The following is a 13104-nucleotide window of genomic DNA, read 5'->3' as shown; positions in this document are numbered from 1 at the left end:
GAATTAAGAAAAAAAAAAAAAAAAAAGAAAACCTTGAAGTAAGAAAACCTTACTTCAGTGTAGTGCATTTCCCCCCTTGCTAAATTCTTTAAACATTTTGAGGGACAGAGAGGAGTGCAGAAGTGGTAGTTCCTGCTTGGCTTGAAAACAAACTGTTTTTCAGCACTTGAGCTGCAGTAGCAGGGAAGAAATTTAGACCCTGGCAAATCAGGAAGAATCCACCAAATTATTGGCAGCTTAAACTGCAGAGTGCTGGAGAAACCCAGACTGCTTCAGGCCACTGGCCAGCATTTGGAAGGGCTACCAGAGGATTGTTAACTTAGAACTATCCTGGTTTCTGGTTTTTTTAATAAGCTCTTACAGGCTTCCCTCTGAAGGATGAGGATGCTGGGAAAAACAAAGCCAGGAAGACACAAGGCTCAATACCAGAGGGAGAGAAGAGGCAGCAGAGGGACAGGAGGGGAAAATAAGGAGCTAAAGCAGTCAGAAATTGAATTTTTTAGGCTGGAAAAGAGCTCCAAGACCATTGAGTCCCATCTGTGCCCGATGCCCACCTTGTCCCCAGCCCAGAGCCCTGAGTGCCACCTCCAGCCCTTCCTTGGGCACCTCCAGGGATGGGCACTGCAAAGCTCCCTGGGCAGCTTTTCCAATGCTTAACAACTCTTTCCATGAAGAAATTCCTCCTGAAGTCCAACCTGAACCTCCCCTGGCACAACTTGAGGCTTTTCCCTCTCTTCCTATCCCTTGTTGCCTGGAAGAAGAACCCAATCCCCCACCTCATTACAACCTCCTGTCAGGCAGAGGGAAAAACCCTCGAGCTTTCTTTTCTCCAGGCTGAGCCTCCTGAGCTCCCTCAGCCTCTCCTCACATGAATTCTTCTCTAGACCCTTCCTCAGCTCCATTGCCCATCTCTGGACACACTCAAGTCCCTTTTCCTGTGCTTTTTCCCAGGTAGGAGAACGGAATTCTGCACCAGGAACTGGCAGGCCCAGCTGCAGCTCACTCACCAAGGCCACCAAACAGATGGTAGCAACTTTTGATAGCAACCAAAGTGGACTGGCTTTGACCCAGTGAATTAGCAGCAAAAATATTTCCAGCTTGTTTTCTAATTCCTTCCAACCAGCTGTTTCTCCCATTGAAACATTATCTATTATATATTACCTTACATTAAGTCCTGGAGAGTCACTTGATTAAAAAAAAAAAACAACACCAACCTTCTCGTTGCTGTGCAGTACAGAATAGAACTGGCAAACTTGGCTGCCTCCTGTTTTCATCTTACACTGAGAGGGCAATCTCACACTGCCTACCACTGATGCTGCACAATTTCCACACCCACTTTTTCCTTGTTTACTTCTTTTAACTCAGCTCATGCCAGATTTAACGTGAGAGGACTCGGTGAAAATGCCCTCTCCGTGGCGAGGAGTTTGTGTCACCCTCTGCCTGCGTTTTTGTTTGGTGATGGCATCGATCTGTCCACAAAAACAGGTCAGCTGTGTGGCTGGCCTGGATGAGGCAGCAGGGATCCATCCATGCCTTGTCCCTGCTGCTGCTCAGCCAAGCTGTGCCTGTGCCCCTGCCCCTTGCTCCACGTGGGGCTGTCCTTCTGATCCTGCTGACCCTGGCAGGATGCTTTGACCCGTGCTCTGCTCTGGAATGCGCTCAAACAACTCAAAAATGTCCTGTTTTCCTACCCATCAGGGTGGCTTGAGAGGTGGCCATGTGTTGTTTTGGTTTCGAGTTGTGATAAAATTCAATCTGGGAATTAACCCCGAAGGAACATCCTGATAATGAGGCAGAGATTTGGCAAAGATTTGGCTAAACTAACCTGGAGGCCTGCAAAAGGCACTCAACCACTATGGAATCCCAGTCCACTTTCCTTCTGGAAGGTTCTTCTAACATATTCCTCCTTGGAATGTGGAGATTTCTCCCTTGGGACTTTGGGGATGCTCACCAGGGACAGTCCTGGAGGTTAAGAGAAAGAACTGCTGTGATTGTTGTTATGGGTGAGTTACATCAGTCTCTACTTAATAATAGTTTCTGCTTTTCTAGCTTTAATAGAACTGTTTTAATGTAGTTTTAGCTTTTATTATACTGTGTAGTAAATAGTTCTGATGGAGTCCTTTTCATCTAATATTTTTTCATAATAAAGAAATCATTTCTATGATATATTATATAAATAATGATATATTTATATTTTATATAATGTATCTGCTATGCCATCATTAAATTCTGCAGGGTGAACTTGTAAAATTTAAATTGCTGATAAACTCTGGGGCTAGGACTGGGTCCAGCCCCTCCAGGCTCCTCTCTGAGAAGTTTAGAAAGCCAGCTGGGGCCTTTCAGCACTCGTGACTCTGTGGCTGGGATTCTTTAATAAACTTTTCCTGAAGCTCCCACTCCACCCACGTCACTACACCAACCATTTCCACCAGGACACGTGCACAAATCTCTCAGGTTTGGAGAGCTTTTGGATCCGTGGTTATTCAGGTTCCTATTTAGGAGCCTGTGGTGCAATAAGAAAGTGTGCTCAGGGAAAGATGTTGCTTTGCCCTATTATTGCTGTGACAGAAATTTAATTATAATCCCTTATCACCACTTAGGAGTGGGAAGTGCTGGAGGGTAGAAACCTCCTGGGTGAAGCCTTAACCCTCTGGAATCAAATGCAAAATTACTATTGACATTTGTAAAAGCAGGATCTCACTCTGTAGATTCTTGTGCATTTGAGTGGTTTGCATTTTCACAGGGAGTCAGGATCATTTATTACCTGACTGCCCACAGCATCATCAAAACTCATGGAAATGTTCCTGCATCCTTCCTTCCTCTGAAAATGCCTGTGCAAGCCAAATAAGAATTTCCCAAACCCAATAATGTGGTTTTGGTTAGACAGAATTTATTTGTGAAATGGAGAGCTTGAGTGATTACATGCTTTTTTTTGTTATTTTCTGAGGTTCATTTGTGGAAATGAAAGTAGGAGTGTGTTACACTGTGTTTTATTAAATCCCATTAGTTCCTGAATTATAAGTGGCCCTCTCTAGTAAATCTCACAGCATTGGCTACTGAGTTTTGGCTGTAGACACTGTACGAAAGCAAACTAGCTGTGAATGCTTTATTTTTATGCAGCATTTATTATTTTGGATTTATAATTTCTGCCTTCCCCAGAAGCAGGATGTACACAGCTTTCTGTTGTTTCTCAAGCAAAAATAAAAATGTAAATTTTGTGCTGTGATCATTTTTAACTCATCCATTTGCTTGTTCTGACATCTCCATGGAACTGGATCTGTGAATTTGATGAAATTCAGCTGTCTGGCTTTTTTTTGCCTGAGCAGTTTCTGGCAAAGGCAGATCTTCCAGTGACGCTAATGACTACAGATCCTTTGGCATACATGGAATAAAACAAGTAACTCCACTGGAATTCTCTTCCAGGTAACCAAAATTCTGGTCTTCTTCACATCTGTGAAGTTTCACATTAAGTTGTGGCTGGGTACAAAACAATTAAAGATAATTGGGTTGTTTTTTTTTTTTTTAAATCTAAGCTCTGAATTTAAATCTTGCCATTTCTCTGTCACTTATATCTGAATAAATGAATGTATCTTGTTCTCACAAGAATCCTCTTCCAGTTTGGTTTTAGCTTTCTCCTGAGTGCCATCCCTTCACTGATTTTATCACTTTTCCCATGGGTGAGGGTCGGGCTCTGCTGCCAGGGAACAGGGACAGGAGGAGAGGGAACGGCCTCAGGCTGGGGCAGGAGCCAAAAAAATTTAGGGAAGCTGTTTCTTACCTGCCCAAATTCAACAGAATAAAACTTCCTTTCATTTTTTCTTTTTCTTTCTTTCTTTTTTTATTTTTTTTTTTTTTTTTTTAATTTTTACCCCAAAGGACACCAAAACATTTCAGCCTTTTTACTAAATTGACAGCAGCTTCTTTAGTTTATTTTCTTCACTCATACTTGCTTTTATTCATAGAGATCTTTAACTCCTTAAATACAATATCAGATTGCCTGTGTTCCTTGGAGAAGTCACCTGCAGTGACCCAAATGGCAGCTGTCAGGCTGAGATTTAATAAGTTTATAAATACCTGAAGCCCCTTGAACACCACAAGAAGCACAGAGCAGGCAGAGGCAACATCAGATCTCTCCATTTAGGGCAAGGGGCTCCTTCCTTGCTATGCTGAATTAGCCTGAAGTGCACCATGTCTCAAAATATTATTATTTTGTAGGAGCATAAGGCTTTTAAAACAGTTATTATAACTCTTTGGATCCTTACCAAAGACACCAACCCCCAGATAAAATTGAAATAAACAGTGGTAGGGAGAAAAGTAGCTACTGCAAAGCCTAATTAAGTATTTTGATTAGTTCATACTTGCTGCATTTTGGCTGCTGTTTATAATTAATTTTATTATCTAGGATCTGTCAGTGCTGGGTTTTTTTAACTACTTCTTTGTTTACTTAATTGAGCCATTTATAATCATCACTTTGGAGGAGTGAGTTCTCCTGTTTGCTTTTATAACTGATGGTGTTCACTAAGCCTTTTTGCCCTTTCAGCTCCCATACCCTTCACAGCACTGCCAGCAGTAACCCCAAAGCAAGAATCCAGATTTCCAGGCACAATAAAGGGTGCTGAGCATCATTTCTCACCCACAGTCAAACACAAACCTTCCTTTCAATCAGTTTTTCCTGCAAGGTATAGCTGGTTTCACTCTAACACCGATTTGATTTGGACTATAGTGAATTATTGAAGATGTGGAGAAATCCATGGAATGTCTTGTGGACACAGCCAGTCAGTTCTGACATGGAAAAGCTGCAGAATTGAAGCCAGGAAAACAAAATCACACTGATTTTACAGCAGGAAGGAGTCACCATCTTCTGGGAGGAAAGGCTGGCCCAGCTGCCCTTGTTCAGCCTGGCCAGGAGAAGCTTTGGGCTGAGCTCAGGGTGGCCTTGCAGGGCCTGAAGGAGCCCCAGGAAAGCTGGAGAGAGACAATTGCCAAGGGCTGCAGGGCCAGGAGCCAGGGAATGGCTGCCAGGGGCAGAGGGCAGGGCTGGATCTTGGGCTCTTGGGCAGGAATTGTTCCCTGGCAGGGTGGGCAGGGGCTGGGATGGAATTGCCAGAGCAGCTGGGGCTGCCCCTGGATCCCTGGCAGTGCCCAAGGCCAGGCTGGACATTGGGAGCTCCTGGGACAGTGGGAGGTGTCCCTGTCTCATCCTGGAACTTGATGATCTTTAACCCAATCTATGATTTTATGATTTTCAATACCTCACTTTCAGGTTTCAATACCTTGCTTTGGATTTGGAGCAGTGAGACTCCTCACTTTTTTTTAGCTTTTGCCTCTGCAGTCAGCTTTCTCCTTTCTCCAGTTTAAACAACAACTCAGCTAAAAGAGAAAGGGGGGCATGTGGCCAAAAGCAATTCTATATTTCAGAGTGGCTCTGAAATGTGTCCATTACCCAAATTGAGGTAACAGGAAGATTGGGAATATCCCAACACATGACCTTGAAAACTGGAGTCAAGCAATAGGTATGGCATGGAACTTAACAGGACAAAGTGCAGAGTCAGGAATTAAACAGAAACTCCTTTCCTCAGTTATGACCACGATTGGACTGACAAGGGAAGAGAAGGAATTGACTTTTATCTCCCTCAGTCGGAGGAAAACAGAGCCATGAGTGCAATGCAACTGTAAAGAAGTAAATGTGATCCTACATCTCATCAGCTGGGAATGTTCCTGTAGGGAAAGGGGAATATTGTTTCTGTTGGACATGACACTGATGAGCCCTTTGCAGGGATACTGTCACAATCCTGGTCCCTTCTGCACCAGGAAGATGAATTTGAACTGATATTGAGCAGAGGGAGACCAGCAGGATAATATGGAGAGCTCGTGGCACGAGGGAAAAATAACAAGGATTGGTCCAGTTGAACTCCAGGAAAATAAAGGTGAAGAGGGGATGAAGTTGTCTACTATAAATATAAAAGAAAAGGAGATAATTGTGGTTTTAAATCAGTGGGGAAATCACCACAGGAAAAAGATAAATTCAAATAAACAAGCAAAGTGCTATTTCAGAGGGAATTTCTAAACATCAGAGAAATGTGTAATTATTCAGGAGTTGTAGCAAGAATTTAAACAAACAAACAAACAAACAAATCTACAACACCCAAACAACAAGGGAAAAAAAACCCCTAAATAACCAGAGTGGGTTTATGGTAAACAGAAATCAGAGATATTTCTGGAAGGAAAGAACTCTATAGCCCAATGCAGACATGATCCCATCATCCTGCACATTTCTGGGCCTGTATTCCTAATCCAGAACAGCAAACAGAGCTGAGAGGTTTTATGAATGAATTTTCAGGAAATGGGAGGCTGAAATAGAAATAGGAGGGAGAAGAAACAGTGAGGAAAGAGCAGATGCAGCAACAGAGAAGCAGTGACAGACTAGACTGGGTTTTTGGGGGGTCCAACTGGACCTCCAGAGGTCTCTCCCAGCCCCAAGTACTGTGATTCTGTGATTCTGTGATTCTGTGATTCTGTGATTCTGTGATTCTGTGATTCTGTGACTTTTATAATACATAAAAGTAAGATCACAAATTCAATGTTTAACCTGGCCCACATAACAAAAATTTACCTGTTAAAAATTGAATTTCATAATTGATTAAGAAATAGCAGCCAAGGAAGAGAGCTGAAGAGAGACACTCGGGATTTAAAGAGTTGATTACTCACAAGAGGAGTAGAGGGGGATTAAAATAAACAGGCCTTAATTGATTAAATTGAATGTGAGGAAACAGAAAAGCTTCACATGGTTGGTACCTGCCCAGCAGGTGGCAAAGGAAGAGGAACACTGAGAAAACACAAAGCTCCATTATCAGGGAAGATTTTCTGTACAGCAAATGGGATACTGGGAGAAAGATGGGGAGATTTTACTCCTGCATGCAGCAAAATTCCAGGCTTGCCATTGAGTCTCTGCTTGCAAAACAGCTTTACATAAGCAGCTTTTATAATGCTCCATGAAGATCAATAGCTTTAGGTTGACTTATTTGTTTTGTTTTGTTCCCCTGTTACCAAAGTACTCGACTGCAGGCTGGAAAGTTGCTTTGTTGTGTCATATTCTATCCGAAAATATCAGGAAAGATAGACTTTACCTTGCAAAATACTGGAGAGAGAGAAAGGGCAGAGGGGAGAAGGTTATTGCCAACCTCTCCATAATAAATTTTGGCAGCTGTGACACCTAAGTCTGTATTTATAGCCATTCCCTAGCCTGAGATCCAAAAGTGGGAAGGTTAGCAAGTGAAAGAGGAGCTTTTGCAGAGGAAAGCAAACCTTAAATATCAGACAGCTTTTCAAAACATCTGGGCCAGGTTTACCAGATTGCACCATGGAAATGTTAGACACCAAAAAATCAGGCCTTGATGTGCAAATAAGGGGGAAAAAAAATGGGGGTGGTAGGCTGGGAAAGAGAATTCCCTCTGGTATTCTTCCTGCCAGAAAACAAAACCAGACAGCTTCCACCCACTGGTCTCTCCTTATCTTCCCTTCAGTTCCTAATGGCTTGCTCTGCAAAATTTCCCCAGCTCCAGCACACCACAAAACCTCCTGAGGATTTAAAATTCCCCTCAGATTAGCAAATGTTGACCCTTTGACAGTATTACCAGCTTGTGTGAACCAAAACTGTTTCAGCTGATCTTTAAGCAGACATTTCCAACCACATCTTCCCTTGCTGCTGTGCAGAAAGAAAAAAAAAAAAATAAGCTTTCAGTGTTGCCATATGGGCTGAGGCAATATCTAGACTTACACTTTTTAGGCCAGGCAGGGAAAGTGTAATAACAAGAGGAGGAGCAAAGGAGGCTCTAGGCAAGGCTTCTCCCAAGCTGCCAGATGATTTGTTCCCTTTGCATATCAAAACACCCCCAGGGCTGATCACAGAACCACAGAATCCTTTAGCTTGGAAAAGACCTCAGAGATCGGGTCCAGCTTTTAATTTTCACCAGGTTTTGGTTTATGGTGGTACATAAAGAGCCACAGGTCAGGATCATCCAGCCCCAGGACTGTCAAAGTGCAAATTTTAATCATAAAAACAGATTATTTTTGATGTTCTCGTGAGTTATTTTGATATCTCCAGGTAAATGCTGTAATTTTGAGAATGTTGGAAAACTCTTGGCTTGCAGACAAACAGGGATCCTTTGAGACAGGATAAAAACTCAGACTCTTTAAAATAATTAAAACTTAGAGTTTATGTATCAAACACTATTCTGTGGCCAAAATTCTTCTGCAGACACATTTTGGATTTAATGACTTTTCAACTACTCTTTCCTAGCTGTAGTAGTAACTCCTAATTTTTAACTACTTTTAAACTACTTATCCCTTTCAGGTAAAGGAAGAATGTACACCAAGGAAAAGTCAGCATTTCAGAACTTGAAGTGCAGAACCAACACCTCTGTCTCAATTTCATCAGAGTCCAAATGTTGGTTTATGTGTTGGATTCATTTTCCCAGGGAGATTTGGAGCCCCATCCCTGGAGGTGTCCCAGGAAGGGCTGGATGTGGCACTCAGGGCTCTGGGCTGGGGACAAGGTGGGGATCAGGAACAGCTTGGATTTGATGACTTTGGAGCTCTTTTCCAGCCTGGATGATCCTGAATTAAATCACACTCACATGAATCTGCACAAACTGCAGAGTAAGGTCATGGGAATACTACCTGCATTCCCATTTTGTCCTGGGAGCTGTGGGTTCACTGAAATCCCAGTGGCAAATATCCCCAGAAATCCCTCCTCGAGATGTGGTGGTGAGAGATTTCTCTGAGTATAAATGCTCTGTTATTTTCACAGAATGGAAACTGGAGGGGGATAAGGATGTGCCAGAGCCCGGTTTAGGCAGTTTGTCTCCATAAAATCTCTCTGCACAACCCCCAGAGAATTAACAGGAGGGGCAGGAGAGCAAAACCCTGCAGAGGGCACATCAGAACTGAAGTTTATTTTAGGTGCACTGACCTCAATGGCCCGAGTAGAGGAGACTCCTAATGGAAAACCCAAAGTTGAGCATCTAAAGTGGGATGTGCCAGACCCTTCCCATCAAACATTCCTCTGCTTTTCCCGTTGTTTAACCGTCCAAAACCAATTCCAAAATCCTCAAGCTGATACAAACTTTGCTTCCTGACATAAACTCTTTCCTCAGGCACTGCACAAGTCTGGGGAACTCAAGTTGCTTCTGGGACTGTGTGCCCAAAGGGAGCTGGGAGGGAACAGAGTCAAAGTCCATTAACTGGAATCACCCTGAACGAGCAGATTTAGGCACTGCCTGTTCCAGTCCTGCCTTGGCCTTTGGAATGGGAAGGGAAAGGAAACCTCAGCAGCTCACCAGTCAGGAATTTGCCTGGGACCTTCAGAAAGCAGCAGAGATCTTTTCAGTGTGTCTTAGCATTAATTCACTCTGAGAGGCTCTGCAGGGAGATTGGTGGAGCTGACACTGAGTGAGCTGCAACTGAGATTAAATAGATGGGAGGGGAGCAGCAGGCTAAGTATAAAATAATTATTTGTGCACCTGTTCCAGAGCCATTTCAGGTTTTGTGCCCCAAGAGAAAAAGTGCCATTTGGAGAGCACAAGGGTTTGTGCAATTAAATGATGCTGTTTTGGTTCCAAGCTCAACCTAACCACTCTTATGCTGCTTCTCCTGAAATATTTAACAATTAATAGAGTTAAAAGGGCCTATAACCCATCCTATTGTGTCAGGATCGTGAAGGCAGAAGGGATAAGATCCCACATATCCTCATTTCACATAAAGCCTTTCTCCATTTTGATTGTGCCCGTTTTTCCTGCTCTGTTGGCAAATGAAAGCAGGAAAAATGAGTAACAAGTAGAACAGGCTCCAGAAAAGCAACTTTGGCTTTGGAGAACAGCTCCTGCTCCAGGAGATTTGGTCCTAGCACAAGGGAAGAGATTTAAAGAACAGTAGTTTGCAGGAAGAAATTAAGAGTTGTGCAAATCACCCAGGAAGAAGAGGCCTCATGCTGCTCTTTTCAGCCAGGTTCTCTTTTATGGGAAAAGCTTAAGGAACAAGAATGCAGCCATTTTTTAACCTAACACGATACAATAATACAACCACCACACAATTGCATGGCCTCAAATGAGATTTCAGAGAGAGAGAAAAAAAAAAAGTTATTCCCAGAAAGTACATTAGAAAACGTAGGAAGGTGTGAAGAAAGGGTGAGGTGAGAAAGCAGATGCAAATAAGGAGATTTTACAAGCTAAAGCAGTGCTGGTTTAAAACATTACTTTTTTTCTCAGAAGGAGAAAAAAATTAAATCACTGATGATGCATGGTCAGAGAGCACAGATGGGGTGTGGAGCTGGGCTTGCTGTTAATCTAAGAGAAAAAAATACAGAAAAACTGATAGGACTTTTGAAAGTGCAAATTGTTATCATTTAGATTACCTGAAAATCCACAGTCCCACTGCTTCCCACTGACTAGGGGCAAAATTATGGACGATGGTTATTTATTTAGTTTGGAATATGAATATTTATCACAGTGCAGACACAAAAGGTGAAGTATTTCATCTTTTCAGCAGGTGGAGTGGTCTGGAAAGGATGATTATGATGATGTCTGGAAGGGACTTCTGGGCTCTACTTTCCAGCCAGGTTTTCTCAGCAAAGAAGGCTGAAGTATCTGTTGATGTCTGAAGGTGTGCACCTGCCTGTTTGCCTGGCAGCTGTTCCAGCCGGGAATGTGGCATCTGTCGGCCGATTTCAGCCGAGCCCGAGAGTGGGAAAGCAATGCCAGAAACTCCATCAGTGTGGAGGGGGGGGTAAAGGTGCTGGGAAGTGCCCCACAGGGGACGGAGGTTTATTTGTGGTGTGAGATCAGCCCTTGTTATGCGCCAGAGAACTGCGGGACACAAACCCTGGCGTTCCCTGGATACACCTGTGGTTCTGTTCTTTGCTGTGAGGGCAGTGAGGTGCCCAGAGAAGCCGTGGCAGCGCCGGGATCCCTGCAAGAGCCCGAGGCCGGGCCGGATGGAGCTCTGAGCGAGCGGGGCTAGTGGAAGCTGTCCCTGCCCACGGCCGGGGGGCCGGCGCTAGCTGATATTTAAGGTCCCTTCCAACCCAAAGCCTTCCACGATTCCGTGATTCCTGCGCGGGGAGGGCTCCGCCGGGGTAGGCGGGACGCTCCGGAGGCAGCCGCATCCCGGCGGGAGGGACAGCGCCGGGTCCCCCCCGCGCTCCGCGCCCCCCTCCATCCCCGCGGGAGCGCAGCGCTCCCTTCCAGCGGGGGCGGCGCAGGCGGAGCGGGGCCGCCCCCGCGGAAGGAGCGCGCCGCCCCCGCCGCCCGCAGAGGGCGCTGCCGCCGCCCGCTCCGCGCTCCGCGCTCCGCTCCGCGCCCGCCGGGCCAGCGCAGCCCCCGGCGCAGCCCCCGCGCCTCCCCCGCCCGCCCCGCCCGGAGCCGCGCACAGCCCGCACACAGCCGCGGCCGCCCGCTCGCCCCCCGCTCCGGCGGAGCCCCGCGGCCGGCGGGTGCCGCTGCCCCCCGGGGGTGCGCGGCCGGCGGGAGGTGGGCGAGCGGGCGTGGGGAATGGAGACGCCCGACAGCATCCTCGGGGCCGTGTGACTGCGAGCGGCGCTCAGACGCGCGCACGGAGCCGGAGCCGGAGCCCCGCAGCCGGAGCAGCGCCGGGCAGAGCCGCCGTGCCCCGTCCCGTCCCGCGGGGAGCCGGCATGGAGTGACAGCAGCCGCCAGGTAAGCGGGGCTGCCGTGCCCGAGGGGACGCTGCGCAGGTGATGGATGGATCGGGGCTCGCTGCCGCCGCGTTTCTCCCTCTCCCCCCCTTCTCCGCCCCAAAAAACGCCCTTCCTCGAGCCCCCGGGCAGCCACGGCGGCGGTGCCGAGGGATTCGGGGCGCGTTACTTATGTAACCCGGGGGCGAGCGGCCGCTTCCCGCTGGGCGAGGGGCGAAGCGGCAGCGGCCGAAGCGAGGGGGACGCGGTGGGGGCGAGCGGGCGGCCCCGAGGTCCCCGTTTCCAGCTGCCGTCGCGGGGAGCCTCCCTCGTGGGAGCCCCATCCCCACGCCCTCGGGCAAAAGCGCGGCCGCCGCGACGGGGCCGGGGCTGCGCCGGGCTCCCCCCGGCCCCGGGGCTCGGACCCGCCGGGAACCGCGTCCCGCCCGGCCGCCCCCTGCCCAGCGGAGCTCCAGCGGCGCTGCCCGAGCCGGGAAGAAGTTCAAAGCGGGGAGGAGGGAAGGAGCGGGGGGGACGGTGCTGTTTTGGCTGCTCCCGTCTCACTTGTGCGCTGGGAGGGCAGCGCGGGGAACTGGGGGCAGCCGGGGCCGGGCGGAGAGGAGCCGGAGCCGGGATGAGAGGGCGGCGCGGCCCCGCTGGGCGGGCAGGGAGGGGACAGCTTCCCCCGGGGGGACACGGGTGGCGGAGGGGACGGGGGTGGTCACGGAGGGGTGCCCGTCTCCTCTTGTTCGGAGGGAGAGCGAGCTCGGCATCACCATGGCGACCTGAGGGAGGAAAGAGCTAAATAAATAAATAAGTAGGAGATAACTCCCCCCTTCTTCCACTCCCCCCCGGCCCTCGCCGTCCCTTCCCGGCCAGGTCCGGTGCCAAAGGTGGGGAGAAAGCACGGACAAAACTTTCCTCTCGTGGTAAAAGCGGGCGGCGAAGGGCCGGGGGAGGGCGGTGGGGAAGGGACCGCAGTTTCGGGGAGCCAGGGGCTCCCGGATCGCCGTGGCCGGAGCATCTTCTCCGGGAAAGCTGCCTCGGGGCTTGCTCCTCCTGGCTGCTTAGGATGCCTCCCTTTTCCCCATCTCGCTCCTCGCCCTCTGGGCCAGCCCCGGGGCGCTCCGGCCCCGCTGCAGCACCGCGGACAGCGGCGGCCGAGCGGCCCGGCCAGCGCGGGGGATGCGCGGGGGATGCGCGGGGGATGCGCGGGGGATGCGCGGGGGATGCGCGGGGGATGCGCGGGGGATGCGCGGGGGATGCGCGGGGCCAGCGCGGCTCGGGGGCTTTGGAACGGCAATTCCAAAATTCCTGCGCTGGGAGGACCCGGAGAAGCCCCTGCCGGTGTCCCCGCTGTTAAAATCCACCCCCCCGAGCCGCTCCCTGCTGGGTGCCAGGAGCCAGAGGAAGAC

At 48.5% G+C, this 13104-nt stretch overlaps 1 protein-coding gene across 2 annotated transcripts in view; it reads left to right on the top strand.

Moving 5' to 3' along the window:
• The first annotated feature begins 11601 nt into the window (after positions 1 to 11601).
• The window catches only part of KCNJ6 (potassium inwardly rectifying channel subfamily J member 6), a 117300-nt gene continuing 115797 nt past the window's right edge, over positions 11602 to 13104 (top strand). Inside the window, exon 1 of one of the 2 annotated variants that reach the window (XM_086883962.1) lies at positions 11602 to 11711. The gene's annotated coding sequence lies outside the window, so the exon portion shown is untranslated. The remainder of the gene's footprint in view (positions 11712 to 13104) is intronic. The other variant, XM_086883963.1, reaches the window with a different exon arrangement.

This window comes from Cyanistes caeruleus, chromosome 3 (genome assembly GCF_971803275.1).
Source record: "Cyanistes caeruleus chromosome 3, bCyaCae1.hap1.1, whole genome shotgun sequence".
NCBI classification, from domain to species: domain Eukaryota; kingdom Metazoa; phylum Chordata; class Aves; order Passeriformes; family Paridae; genus Cyanistes; species Cyanistes caeruleus.
This window is presented reverse-complemented; position numbering and strand designations above follow the sequence as displayed.